General features: G+C 34.2%; 1 non-coding gene across 1 annotated transcript; it reads right to left on the reverse strand.

The window, feature by feature from the left end:
• Positions 1-1,573: 1,573 nt before the first annotated feature.
• Trnak-cuu lies at positions 1,574-1,646 on the reverse strand. The gene has a single exon. It is a non-coding gene; the product is annotated as a tRNA-Lys (tRNA).
• Positions 1,647-6,140: the final 4,494 nt, after the last annotated feature.

The following is a 6,140-nucleotide window of genomic DNA, read 5'->3' on the forward strand; positions in this document are numbered from 1 at the left end:
GAAAAAGTAAGTTCAGTGTTTGTGATACACTTAAGATCCTGAATTATAATCTTCCCTGGAAGAATATCAGAATATAATAGGGTTTATACATCTTTTTAAAAGATAAAACTAAATGCATGTATTGTTTTTCCATTAACTAACCCACTGAACAGGGATATGTAAATTAACATCCTCAAGAGGGACTTCTTTTAAGCTACAGGACTTTTGTTGGTCTGTGCATGAATTAAAATAATCTGATGCCCCTTTGTTTACATTAAATATATTGGCTCCAAGGCAGACTATAACTACTTCTACATTTACCAACACTTTTGTCAATTCAGTAAGAAAAATATACTCAATTATAAAATGCTAATTCTCCAGGAAACAGAATGTAAGGAATTTAAAATGCTCATTCCAGACTTGGCTCATTACTTAATTTCATAAAATATGTGACACCAATAGCTTTGTTAATTAGTGCATTTAATATTCCACTTATTCAAATTGGATCATGGATGTTACCACAGTGGATAGTTTATTAGTGATTACTCATCTACCTATTGTTTTATCTGTAATTCATAGAGATACTAGACCCCAAACAGATTAGATATATATTGAAATGTATATGAAGCAAGAAAATGAAAATAAAAAGTTTATCCAAAGTCTAATTGGAAGAAAAAGTAATATAGTTTAAAGAATTTAGTGCATCATTGCTTAAAATTCTTATATGTAATTAATTATATGTAAAAAGGAAATAATTATGCTTAATACATATAGACATAGGGAACTTGTCTTCAAAATCAAGTAATGAACATAACCATTATGGCATATAGGTTTCATTTGTGTGATTAGAGAATCTATCATCTTCACTAGAGAAAATTCCAATGAAATGATATTAACTATAGTCTTCTGCTGTTCATTTAATCTCTACACTATTTATTCTACACAATGGCAATGTTACACTTTTCTGATCTGTTTTTCATTTCCAGGCTTCTCCTTCAACCACAATACACATAGCTCTATTATTGTGTGTGTGTATGTGTTTGTGTACATGCATGTGTATGCCTGTCTGTATGTGTGTGCATGTGTGTGTGCATGTGTGTGCATGCACTTGAGCATGTGTGTGTTCAATATATGTGGATGCTAGAAGACAACTCAGGTGTCATTTCACAGGTGAAGTATGGTGATATTTTATTTGTACTGAAATGTAATTTTAATTTTATGTTAATAAATAAAGTTGCCCTGCGGTCAGAGCTATTAGAGCCATAGCAAGAGCGTGATGGTTAGAAGAGCTAGGTAGATTTCTGTGTGTTCAGGGATACAGCCAGTATTGGAGACATATGCCTTTAAGACCTGGAAGGCGGTACTTACAGGCAGTGATGAGGCAGTCATGTGGTTGGGTTTACAACCAATGAGAAGGCAGAACAGAAAGACTATTTAAACACAGACAAACAGGAAGTAGCTCTCTCTCGGGGAAGTTAGGAGCACTGCAGGAGGTAAGATTTTATCTCTGAGCTCTGACCTCTCGGCTTTCTCTCTTTTACATTGACTCTGTGTTTTTTATTTTAAAAAGACGATTGGATACATCTACATCTGGCGCCCAACGTGGGGCCCGAACCCACGACCCTGAGATTAAGAGTCTCATGCTCTACCGACTGAGCTAGCCGGGCCCTTTAACACAGGACAATGATGAGATTGATAAATTATTGATAGGAAATGTGCTGGAGGCCTCAGAATTTCATAAAAAACATCATGTCAATAGTAAAGGTTTAAAAAAGGATTTTTCCATAACCTGGCAACAAGCCAAAGAAATAATAAAAAAATGTCCTACTTGTTCCTTCTATAATCAAACGCCATTACCAGCAGGATGTAACCCAAAGGGTACTCAGAGGAATGAAATCTGGCAGATGGACATGTTTCACTTTGCAAAATTTAGAAAATTAAAATATATACACCACACCATCGATACTTTTTCAGGATTTCAATGGACAACTGCTCTGAGTTCTAAAAAAGCTGATTCTGTAATCACTCATTTGCTAGAAGTTATGGCCATCATGGGTATACCTGCACAAATCAAAACTGACAAGGCTCCATCATATGTCTCTGTTAAAATGAAACAGTTTTTTGATTATTACAAAATAAAACATATTACAGGTATACCACATAATCCTACAGGTCAAACAGTTATAGAAAGATCAAACAAAACTCTAAAGGATATGCTAAATAAACAGAAAGGAGTAACAAAAACCCCCAAAAATAGACTACACAATGCTCTATTAACTTTGAATTTTCTGAATGCCAATGAGAAAGGAACAACAGCTACAGAAAGACATTGGATAATAGAAAAAACTACAAAATTAAATCAGCCTATATACTTTAAGGATATGCTGACCTCAGAATGAAAACCAGGGTATGTATTACGTTGGGGACGAGGTTTTGCTTTTGTTTCTACAGGAGAAGATAAGCTGTGGGTACCATCAAAATTGATAAAGGTTCGATTTGAACAAGAAAAACCTCTTAATTAGAGGAGATGATAGTTCATCAACCAACATAAACATCCAATTTAAACTAACTTGTACCAATAACACGTCTTTTCATTTAATCAGATAATAATTTGCCAAAAAGAAACATCCCCAAAATTAGTCTTGGGGAAAGGTTTTTGTTTTTGTCTTTTAGGAGAATGATGGTTAAGGAATCTAAAGAACACAAGACAAATGAGACAACTGAAAAAAAGGGACAAATCATCTATCCCAGAAAACAAAATGAAATGGCGTATGGATATATATAATCTAAAAAAATTTTATGTCTTCCTAAATGTTTGTTTCTGCTTTTCTCTAAAGATTTAACACTATTGGTCTTCTAATAGTCCCAGTTCAATTAAAATTTAAAGCTGACTTTAGAGTTGGAAAATGGCTCTCTCCTTCTTTAAACTCAAGCATGTTGTTAAAAGGAAAATACAAACTCCCTGTATCATGCCAGAAAGAGCCATTTTCTACTATGGGACAGGACAAAAGCCAAATTAATTAAGGGACTATTCTATTACTAATCTTAACTCTTTGATTCTATAAACTTTTCTTAAAGTATAAATTTTATATCAAAATTTACAAGATTAATATATACATATACATTTTAAACTTTGTTAAGATATAAATGGTCATATAAAGTACTAACTAATTCTAAAAAAAAGGCTTCAATTAGCTACATATATATGTCTTTATGTTCGAGTCTCTTATCAGTTTTCTGCAGGAAATCACGGCCAGGCCTAATATCAACTGAAGTCTCCGGAAAAAAGATGGGGCCCCACCACAACAACAACAACAATTCCACGTGGACAATAATAATATCACTGAACTGACAAACATCATCTACAGATCAGCTTTGAACTACAAGGTGCTCAGAGCAATTTTGAGATGACTAGCTGAGATGATCCAGTCTCAAAGACTACTTAAATAAGGACTTGAGATAAACCCTGAACTTTGGCATTATACACAGACTGGATAATAATAAAGGATATAGTTACCTTTCCTAAAATTTGACAATTAACATAAAATTTTTCTTTCAGGATAAAGATAACTTCGCCCATACCCAACAACAAACAATTTTAAGAATATGATGCCCACATTCCCAAAGAGGTGGTGTAGGGCGGGTAGTTTTTTTGGTTCTTTTTAATGGGTTTTGGGTCTGGGATAATTTTCATTGTTTAGGGGGGTTGGTTATACGTTGTTGTCAAGGGTTAAAAAAAGGCTAAGCAAAGGAGATTAGATTTAAGGTTCTTGTTTAAAAAAAAAAAAGACAATTACTAGTTTTAAATACTTTACATTATTACCAACTATTAGGACATAAAGAAATGAAAGATAGTAGTTAGACATTACAATAGAAATTACAGTCATATTAGATATGTTTTAAAAATTGAACAGATATATTTTAGACAGGTCATCTTCAAACCCTTCAGAGATCTACCGAATATGGCATTTAAAATGTTTTAATAACTTAGAAATTTTTCTTTTTTTAGACATGTCGGCTTCTGGCAGTACCAATCTACTTCAGAGAAAATATGGGCATTGAAGAAACTACATATGGAGTTAATTTTCATTGTGGCAAAAGTTAGCCACTGGACAACAAAGTATCCTCGAATCAACAGGAAAAATGGACAGACAGAACACGAAACAAAGGACTACCAATTCCTGCCAAAACAAGTGTGGTTATGGCTTTATCAGAAGGCATCTTCTGAGGCCAGGTCAATATGGCACCATCCCTGAAATGGCCTTCACAATCCGGAAAAGGTACAGTGTCCTTTTCTTCGAAGACAGCTGAACAGGCAGTGGGCCGATGGCTTCTGGTGTACAATGGAACAACAACTAAAAGCTCATGCCTCTCAATAGTAGACTGGCATTTAATAGAGGGATGTGGAGAAAAAGGGGATGCTGAGATGAAGCCATATATACACAGCCAAGAAGAATGGACAGCTGAATTCAAAAACCATCAACAATTTCCAGAATTTAAAATCCTGAATCATGACATGACACTAGTGGAATTCAGGTGTTTCTGGTACATGGACTGCTCTCACCCAATGTGAGGTTGAACTGTTGACCTTGTGTACAACCTACTTCACAAATGAGTCTGTCAGATACAATAAGCCTATAGGCTGAAGATGATGCTCCAACACTGCGGAGAAACCTCAGGTGACTGTCCAGGCAGCTAGCTGTTTCTGTCAACTCACAAAATTTTTGGAAGTTGCTTTTGTGCACTTCCTGTTTTTATTTTTTTTAGCTAATATTATTTCCTTCTTGGGTCTCTGAGGGAGTTGAAGATTAGTTAGTTATAGTTGAAGATTAATTAGGATAGAAAATGAATTAGATACATTTTGGACTTACTAAAATAGGATAGATAAGGGAATTATTTTCTCTGATTTGTCAAATACAAATGGACTAGACATCGTTTAGGTATTTGTTACTTGTATATATTGTATATAGTTATTGTACTTTTGTATATAGTTTTTCTTTTGTTAGTTATAACCTTTTGCTTTTTTTTCTTTTTATTAAAATAGAAAAGGGGAAATATGGTGATATTTTATTTGTACTGAAATGTGATTTTAATTTTATGTTAATAAATAAAGTTGCCCTGGGGTCAGAGCTATTAGAGCCATAGCAAGAGCGTGATGGTTAGAAGAGCTAGGTAGATTTCTGTGTGTTCAGGGATACAGCCAGTATTGGAGACATATGCCTTTAAGACCTGGAAGGCGGTACTTACAGGCAATGATGAGGCAGTCATGTGGTTGGGTTTAGAACCAATGAGAAGGCAGAACAGAAAGACTATTTAAACACAGACAAACAGGAAGTAGCTCTCTCTCGGGGAAGTTAGGAGCACTGCAGGAGGTAAGATTTTATCTCTGAGCTCGGACCTCTCGGCTTTCTCTCTTTTACATTGGCTCTGTGTTTTTTATTTTAAAAAGACGATTGGATACATCTACAGTGAAGTCCACTTTTGGCTTTTGGGGCACAGTCTTAACTAACATGAACTTATTCCTACCCTAGATTGAATGCCTATAATGAGTATTTATATAGTTGGAAATATAGGGGACATAGAGATGTTAGAATTATTGTGGACATTTTAAATTAAGAGATAATATTTTCAGGCCTTATTTTTATATTGTATCCCATCCATGAACCATTGTATTTAACATAAATAAATTGTGATGTATTTATTCAAGTAAAATGACTGTTTAACTTTTGTATTACAATAATTTTTAAAAGGTAGTCTGTTACCTTAATGAAATGAAGTATTATATAGTTAAATTTGTGCATTGTCTGTGTTTCTAAATTTGAAAAACTTTAACATCTATAATATGGATATCTTGTGACTTTCAGGTACAGAATTTAAAAAAAAATAAAGATTCTGTTGAATAAGCTTTAAATAGGTTATAAAATTGTCTTATTTTTGTGGTGATATTTTATTTGTGCAACCCAATAAATTCATCTAAGGATCAGAGGAAAAAGCCAGTCGCTATATTAAACATAGAAGTCAGGCTTTGGTAGCACATGCCTTTCATTTGGGAGGCAAAGAACCATCTGGATCTCTGTGAGTTCAAGGCCACACTGGGAAGAGAGCCAGGTGTGGTGGCACATGCCTTAAATTCCAACACTATTTTAACCATGATGTCTGGA

This window comes from Peromyscus leucopus, chromosome 13 (assembly GCF_004664715.2).
Source record: "Peromyscus leucopus breed LL Stock chromosome 13, UCI_PerLeu_2.1, whole genome shotgun sequence".
Lineage (NCBI taxonomy): Eukaryota > Metazoa > Chordata > Mammalia > Rodentia > Cricetidae > Peromyscus > Peromyscus leucopus.